Genomic DNA, 7,833 nt, shown 5'->3' with positions numbered 1-7,833 from the left:
GGAGAGCCCCGCCCCCGCCCCGAGGCCGGAGGCATTCGCGCGGCTTGATCAGACTCATTTCCTGCGAAAATAGAAACATATCCAGGGCCCTTAATACCGTGAGTGACGAGTCTTCGGGTGTAATTGCACTTCCGGTTGTTGACTATATTCTTAAACGGGCAGAGGAAAAAAATGTGAACCTACGGCGCTCGGATGTAACGAGATGATTACCAGAAAGAGGCGCGGGGTGGGTTCGCAGAGACCCGGAGGCAGCCGCCGGAGAAATGGGCACACGCGCTCACCCAGAACAGGGGGCCTAGGAGTCGCGGACCTCCACCCTGACCCCCGTCCCCACGCACGCCTCCGCCGGCTGCCGACTCCCCTCCCGTCCTGAGACCCGCCCTGCGGCCTCCGACGGACCTTTACTCGGAACCTTTACGTATACGCACGGGGGTTGGGGGGTGGGATGTTGGGTCTTTTCCTTCCTCTGAGAGGAGGGGTGTCCTCTAGGGCCCTGGGCGGGTGTCGGGGACGCGGCCTGGCTGAGAGTTCCCGGCCCGCGCACGCTGCCTGCATATTCTGTGCATGGTCTCCGTGACTATCTAGTTAAATTCTTTAACAACAGCTACATAATTAGAATTTGGATTCCCATTAATTTTCCCTGGGCCTCAAACCATTTGCAGCTCACACTGGTAATTAATGCGATACATCACTAACTTTACCCAGCTCCGGCCAGTCGCGTCGGGCTCAGGTCGCTCGGCCCGCGCCGGGCACCCCTGCGCGGGGCCCTGACTCCGTAGCCAGCGTCCTAAGTGGGGCCGTCTCCCTTCTGACAAAGCCACAGGCCTCGAGCCGCGCACCCGAAGCCTTCTTTCCACGAAATTCCACAATTAAAAATATTTATCGGGAGCAGATTTACGTTTCTGGGTTTCCAGTCTCGGGGCGTCTGGATAGGCTATTAAGAGTAATTAGCATCTTTTGTGCATGCAGATTTACTTCGCTCATTGCCACATAACTCATCCCTAAAAGCCAGCGCAGGCCAACACAGGCACTGCCGCTGCAGCCGCGGCCAGAGCTGCCGCCTCGCCGGGGCCTGAGCTCCCCGGCCCTGAGCCCCCAGGACGCCGCCTGTTCCCAGTTTCTCTGGTCCAGCTGTCCGCGAGAGGCCGGGAGATGGAACGCAGAGCAAACCTATTCCTACGCTGGAGACGACGGACGCTAGGGCGACCTCAGGCGGCGGGGGGAAGGTCTAAGTAAGCTCTCCCCGCTGCCCGGGCCCCGCGGTCTAGACCTGAGGCTGCGCGACCGTGCACTGGTGGGCTTGAGCGAGGGGGCGTGTCTGTGTGCGCGCTCCCGTGCGCGCCCGTGCAAGTGCATGTGCAGTGCGCGTTCCTAAGCGTGCGCGAGGGCGCGCGTGTAAAAAGATGTGATCTCTGCCCGCCCTTTCCCAGGACTACAGCTCAAATGCCAGCCCCAGGCCACCCAGCTAGGGCACTGAGGTTCCGAGGGACACTCAGGCCCCCGCCTGGCCCCATCTCCCTTCTATGGAGCCGACTCCATCCTACTAGAGGTCCTGGAGTGCGCGGCGCCTGGCGGGAGGGAAACTGGGAGGCCGGACGCCCAGTTGCGTCCCAGCGCAGGTTGCCTGGTGCTAGCGAGAGGCCACCGGAGAGAGGACCAGTGGATCAGGGAGTCCCTGAACAGCGGCTTGCCGGACCGCTGGGGGGCAGCTGGAGAGGAAGGGACCTGACTGGGATAGAGGTGGCAGTGGGAATGGGAGCGGGCAAAGCTTCAAGGCGGTGGTGGGAGGACCAGGGCAGGGAGCACCGACTGTGGCTCCGGCGCGCCAGTCCTAGAAACCCACTCCGGGTTCGTTATTAACGCGCTGGGAAGTCCTCGAGCTGCCCAACTTTCTTTTCTTTAATGAGCAGAGAAGAAGAGGCTGCCCTGAAGGGGTTTGTTCATTAAAGATGTAGCTGGAGGAATATTGTCCCATTAATTATCTGGTTTTAATTACACTCCTACCCTTTGAATCCAGAGATGGGCAAAGTTGATTCAGTGGCGCCGCCCTCTTTAGCTTGGAGTTGGGTGGGCATAGAACCTGAAGTGGGTAGTGGGGACTCCATGTGCCGGAAGGGTGTGAGCAGGCCTTTGGGGCGATCCCCACAGGAGAGAGCTGTATGCCTGTGTGTGTGTGTGCGTGTGTGTGTGTGTATGAGGCCTGCGTGTGGGTCTGAAAATGTGCGTGTGTCTGAGTGTGTGTGACCACTTGGGCCTGAAAGGCCCTGTGGACGTGACTGGGGTGTCTATGTCAGCTCCTAGCCTGTGTGCGACACTATATGTCTGGGTGTGAGTGTGGGTCACTGAGTGTGTCTACAGACAGGCCCAAGAGTGGGTATCTAGTGACCAGCAGTGTGACTGGGTAGCTGTGTCTGCGCGTGTCTAAGAGGATGGCTTCCTGCCCATCAGCTCAAGTGGCAGTGTATGACCACGTCTCTGGGCGTGTGCATGTGCCCCGTGTATGTGAGTGCTGGGAGGGGGCACTCCATGGCTGAAGAACTGTAGGAGCTGGGACCTCTCCAAGGACATGGCTCGGTTTCCAAGGGTCACCAGCGCTGGGGTGCCATCCTGAAGCCTTGGTCTTCCTGGAAAGGGTTACTTAAGGGGGTGCTCCTCCCTGCTTCCTCCCTTATCAGGCAGGAGCGGTGCTAAAGCGGGGGGCCGTTTTCCCTTTAAATCGTGGACACTTTGACAGGGGACATTAAGGACCCGGCTGCTCAGGCTGAGCAGATCATAAAACCGGACAGGCAATTTCTGCTCCCGCCAAATAGCCGGGCAAACTCGTTCTGCATCTTTGGTTTTAATGCACTAAACTGGCAGCTAAGCAGGGAGCGAGCAAAGGGGGGTGGGGAGCCCCCACATACACCACCGCACACACCGGCACAGGCGCAAAAACCCCTTCATACCCTCGTGCCCCACGCCCCGCCCCCGACCCCCCCACCGGTGGAATTATCAACTAGAATTTGATTAATATGCAAATCGCAGGCAAACAGCTCCATATAATTCTTTCAGTGGAGAGTAATTAATCACCAGTTAAAGCAAATTAATACATATATCAATTTTGTCAGAAACATGCTTAGTTCAATCGCCCGTAAAATTGAAGTTTGAAGTATTAAGAGGCTCTGCAGAAACGCCAGGACTAAAACTTTCAAATTGATCCTATTTAGTAATCAATCAGGCTCTCCCCTCAGGTTAATCTGCCTAATTTTTCATCTCAAATCATACACTTTACTGACACGCCATCTAGCAAACAGTCGATAAAAAGTTAACAAAAATGATAACGACTCCAGCCAGAGCCATTGTGCAGGGCGGTGGGCAGCGGGTGGCTTTGATTGAATTTCTGGGGTGGTTGGGGGACTTGATTTTTTTCCTGGGCTGAGGGCTGGGAGCTCCCCCAGACAGCCTGGGCCTCCCTGCCTCACCACCCGTGTGTGCTAGTCCCTGCCCTCTGCTGTAGTTGGACTCCTCTCAGCCCTTCAGAACATTGGCAGCATTCCCCCCAAAGTCACCTAAACCAGGCAGCTCTCCCCACCCTTTGGCTGCATAGAATGCCTGGAAGCATGTGCAGTGTGTGCTGGTGGTGACTCTGGGCTGTGCCTCTGTCACCGTGTCTGTATTGTGTGTACAATGGTGAGGATGATATATCTGCTGAACAGCAAAGGTTTATCTGTTTAACTGTTGTGTTCGCTCCTGGCTGCCTATATTTTGGTGGGTGTGCTGTAGCCTATGTGACCGCACTGTGTTTCTGGGCATCCTGTATGTCTGTGTCACTGTGGGGGTGTATTGGGTTTCTGCAGTGTAGGTCTGTGTAACTTGATGCCTGCTTTGTGTGCGTTTGCCGTTTCTGGGGTGTCTGTGTTACATTGTGTGCCTGTGTTGTGTGTGCCCTGGATTGGTGGTGGGCCCACTTGAGCCTACCCTTCATTTACATGTGGGGAGGTGGTCCCAGCAGGGCCCTCAGGCAGCTGGGTCAATAGGTCCCATCACAGACATCACGAGAGAGAGGGCCGTCCCTATGGAGACCAAGGCACTTCACCTTGAGCAGCCTCAGAGATGAGAAGGGTCAGATCTTCCCATCCCAGCCTCTGTTATTGGGGAGGGGGGTTAGTGTGGAAGGAAAAAAGGAGGCCTCCGTTTCTTGGCTGAGGGGACTCACAGCTCTGGATCCCTCTCCACAAAGCCCTGAACCCACCACTTCTGACTTGGGCCCCTGAATTTGACAGGGGTGGGAGTGCAGATACCCAGTTGGGAGTGCCTCATCCCATGAATTCAGATGTCACAACCACAACCAGATGTGGTGACAGCTCATCGCAAACCTCTATATACACATGCTGATCATTAAACTCACACAGGTCCCAGGATGCTCACAGGTAGCTAATTTCCTTCCCCATCACTTCCACCTCCTCACTCACAAACAACTAGCCCCATCCAGCTCTCGCTGGAAAAGCCTGCGCAGGCCACACGCACACACCAATACACAGCAACCCCTGTATACGCTCGCACATGCACAAACCAGGCTCCACAGTGGGCAGGACTCACTCTCAACCCTGCAATTGTCCTGTCCCCAGTTTGGGCAGCACTGAGCACAAACCCCTCCAGGAAAGAGGAGCTAGAGGAAGCTGGACCTCCGAGGGTGACCTGATACTCAGGCAGCACAAGTGAGTATGCAGATTATTCTAGAGACAACGGTTCAGTCTGGGGATCCACTTGAGTAGGAGGGGCAAGCAGGGCAACTTGGCATTACCCACCAGCACAGCAGAGGATAATTCTCCACCCCAGCCTGTTCTCAGAGAAGCAGCGTCCATGCTGACATAGTGTTTATTCACTGGCCTCAGCTGTTTTCAGAGTAGATGCACGCCCAGGCCGAGATCCTCCATCCCACTTTCTGCCACTCCTCTCATGAGCCCCCTCCCTCAGGCCACGTGCCCCCCTCACTCCCACCCCACTCACTGTGAGTGTAAATTTGGGTCGCCAGCTTGGTCAAGCTGTTTGGAGCTGGGAGTCTGGTTGTCGGTAGCTCCAGTTCCACATCAGTGTTCATTCTCCTGGTTATTTGCTCACACCAGCTCCCAGCACACATCACACACCCTGGGGGCATCACTCACCCGTTGGTCACACCCACTCCAGTGACAGCTTTACTTCTTTCCTCTCCATTGCACAGACTTAGTCACACCTAGTTGCACACACTAGTTCACAACAATTGGTTACACACACACAACAGCACACACCCAGTCACCCCCAGTTACACATGCTCTGTTTCCATCAATCAGACGCCCAAGCCCAGTCTCTCAGTTGCACAACTTGCTGACACACTCAGTGACACACCCTGTCAAAGCTGCAACACACACACACACAACCTTAGTCCCAGGTCTCTCCCAGGACTGGTATTGGTCAGGAGACAAGTTGACTTGCTTCTGGCAGCCTTGGGTCTTGGAGTGAAAGGGTGGGTTCCCCAAGGAAACTTGGGTGGGGAGTCTCCTCCCTCCAGAGTATTGCTCCCCCTCGTGCACATGCATCATGTACCTTCCTTTGCTGCATCCCTGGAGCCTCTCCTTTGGAAGGCACGGCCTGTGAATCAGCTTGGGGACAGGCTCCCAGCTGCCCCAGGCCTGCCAGCCTCTGCCTGAGACCTCCATTCATGTACATGCATTATCTAGAGATGCACCCATTTCCCACACAATCCACCTACCCACTGTTCTACAGACCAACCACCACCAACCACCACCGCACAAACACAGTTCTGACCCACTCACACCCCTGAAGTCCAGCTCGTGTACTTTTCTCCCTGTACAACAGCAACCTCCGAGCTGCTGCCCTCATGATCCCAATTCACTCAGGTTGAAGGTCCCTTCTCCTCTGTGCCTTTTGCAGCCCTTGACCCTGTCCGCTCTGGGCCTCTTACCTAGTCCCTCCCTTATGCCCCTTCCCAGGTGTGTGTATTAGGGGGGACATCTGTATTATCACCACAAACCAAACTGCTCTCGGAGGCCCAAGAAAGAGAGGGTGGCTACAGGGGGAAGGAGCAAAGGCGAAGTGCTGCTGGTTTGAGTGGCCGGGGCCATGCAGGGCTGCGTGAGTGGGCTTCCCTCTACCTGAAGGCTCAGAGGGGTGGGGAGGAGGGGGGTCCCCTCGGCAACCGGCAGGGGCGGAGGGGAGGCGCGCTGGCCCCAGCCCGTCCCTTTCGGGGGGGACTCATGCATCAAACTTCAATTTTCCGGACGATTGAATTAGTGATTTTTTTCTCCTGAACTAAAATACACTTAAGTCTTTGGGATTAATTACCACGTTCTGGTCCCCCAGACTGGAGTATTACTTATCGGAGCTGCGTCTGACACCAGCCCGACACCTCGTAAAATAAGGAACTGCGCCTCCTGGCCTCACCCGGCGCCGCCCGCCAGCCCCCGGGTCAGGGAAGGCGGAGCGGAGACAGCGAGCCAGCCAGCTCGGCGGTGGGCCGGAGGGGCCGGGCCAGGAGATCAGAAACCACCCTTATTCGGGGACGAAGTGAGCCGGGCCGAGGCCCCGGACCCAACGGGGAAGGAAGAGACAAAACCGGGCTGCTTCCCCCGGGCGTCGGGGAACAGAAAGCGGAGCTGCAGAGAAACCAGAGTCCTAGGTTCCTTTGCCTACAACGGCCCCAGACGGCGAAAGGACTCCGGGCACAGGGCGAGCGGCCCGAGGGTCCTAACCTTAAGGAACCTCACCTGCGAATGGGCGCAGGGCCCACAGCCCCTAACATGATACATGCCACACTCACACGCACACACGCTCGGAGAGTAACACACGTAATGCACATGCCCCGCTCCCACGGAGCTCACACCACACGCAGCCGCACCTCGGACAGGCCCGCAGGCAGAGATTGGCAGCCCAGGGCCGGCGCTAGCGTTCGAGGCCCAAGGCTCTGCCGGAGCTCCCGGATCGTCCCGGCCTGCGCGCAGGGAGCAGCTCCCCTCAGAGCCGGGGTGGCCGGGGAGAGGGTGGGCCGCACCCAGCTCGCCCCTCCGTCCCAGCCCCGCGCCCTGGCCTGCAGTCAAACCCTCAGGCCCGGCCTGCGTGCGTCGCTGACGGGGCCAGAGCATCAGCCCCAAGCGGCGGCTCTCTGTCGGGCAGAGTCCGGCCACAGGGCCATAGGGGCTCCCGGCGGGTCTCCGGAAGCCTGCCCGGCGACCTGGCAGTGGGACGGCATTGGCAGAGCTGAAGGGACTGCGGGACCGGTCGAATCTGCTCCCCAAATTGTGCGGAACTGAGCACGGGGTGGCGCGCGGTCTCGGGGCCTCCCGGCCAGGGCTCAGCCCGCAGCTTCTGATGACAGTCCGCTCCTTCCTTCGCCAGCCCTTCTGTCTGGCCTATGGCAGCAACGAATTCCCTCTTGTCTTTCAAGGCCTGGGTCCAATGCCACCTCCTCCGTGAAGCCCCCACTGCCGGAGCCCGAAGCCCTGTCTCCCAGTCCTGCAAATGCACTTTCCCTGCCCCTCGGCCCAGGTCTCCCGCTATCGCCGGGGGTGCAGTGGGTCTTGTCCTGCCAAACTGGGAGCTTCTTGAGGGCAGGAACTGGATCGGATTTCTTTCCATCTCCCGAGCACCCGGGGTGGCGGCCAGGCGCCGAAAAGACACACAATAAACATTTGCGGAATTGAATGAATCGTTCCCTTTATTTTTATTAATCCTTCCTCTTCCTCTTTCCTTCTTTCTCTCCTCCTTTCTTCCTCCCTCGTTATTTTTTATTTCTTGGTTATATTCAATTGTCATGTTTTTCAGGCTCATTAAATCCATTTAGAGACAAAAGAATAAAAG

This window comes from Myotis davidii, unplaced genomic scaffold (genome assembly GCF_000327345.1).
Source record: "Myotis davidii unplaced genomic scaffold, ASM32734v1 scaffold332, whole genome shotgun sequence".
Taxonomy (NCBI): domain Eukaryota; kingdom Metazoa; phylum Chordata; class Mammalia; order Chiroptera; family Vespertilionidae; genus Myotis; species Myotis davidii.
The sequence above is the reverse complement of the archived record's forward strand: the minus strand, read 5'-3'. Positions refer to the sequence as shown.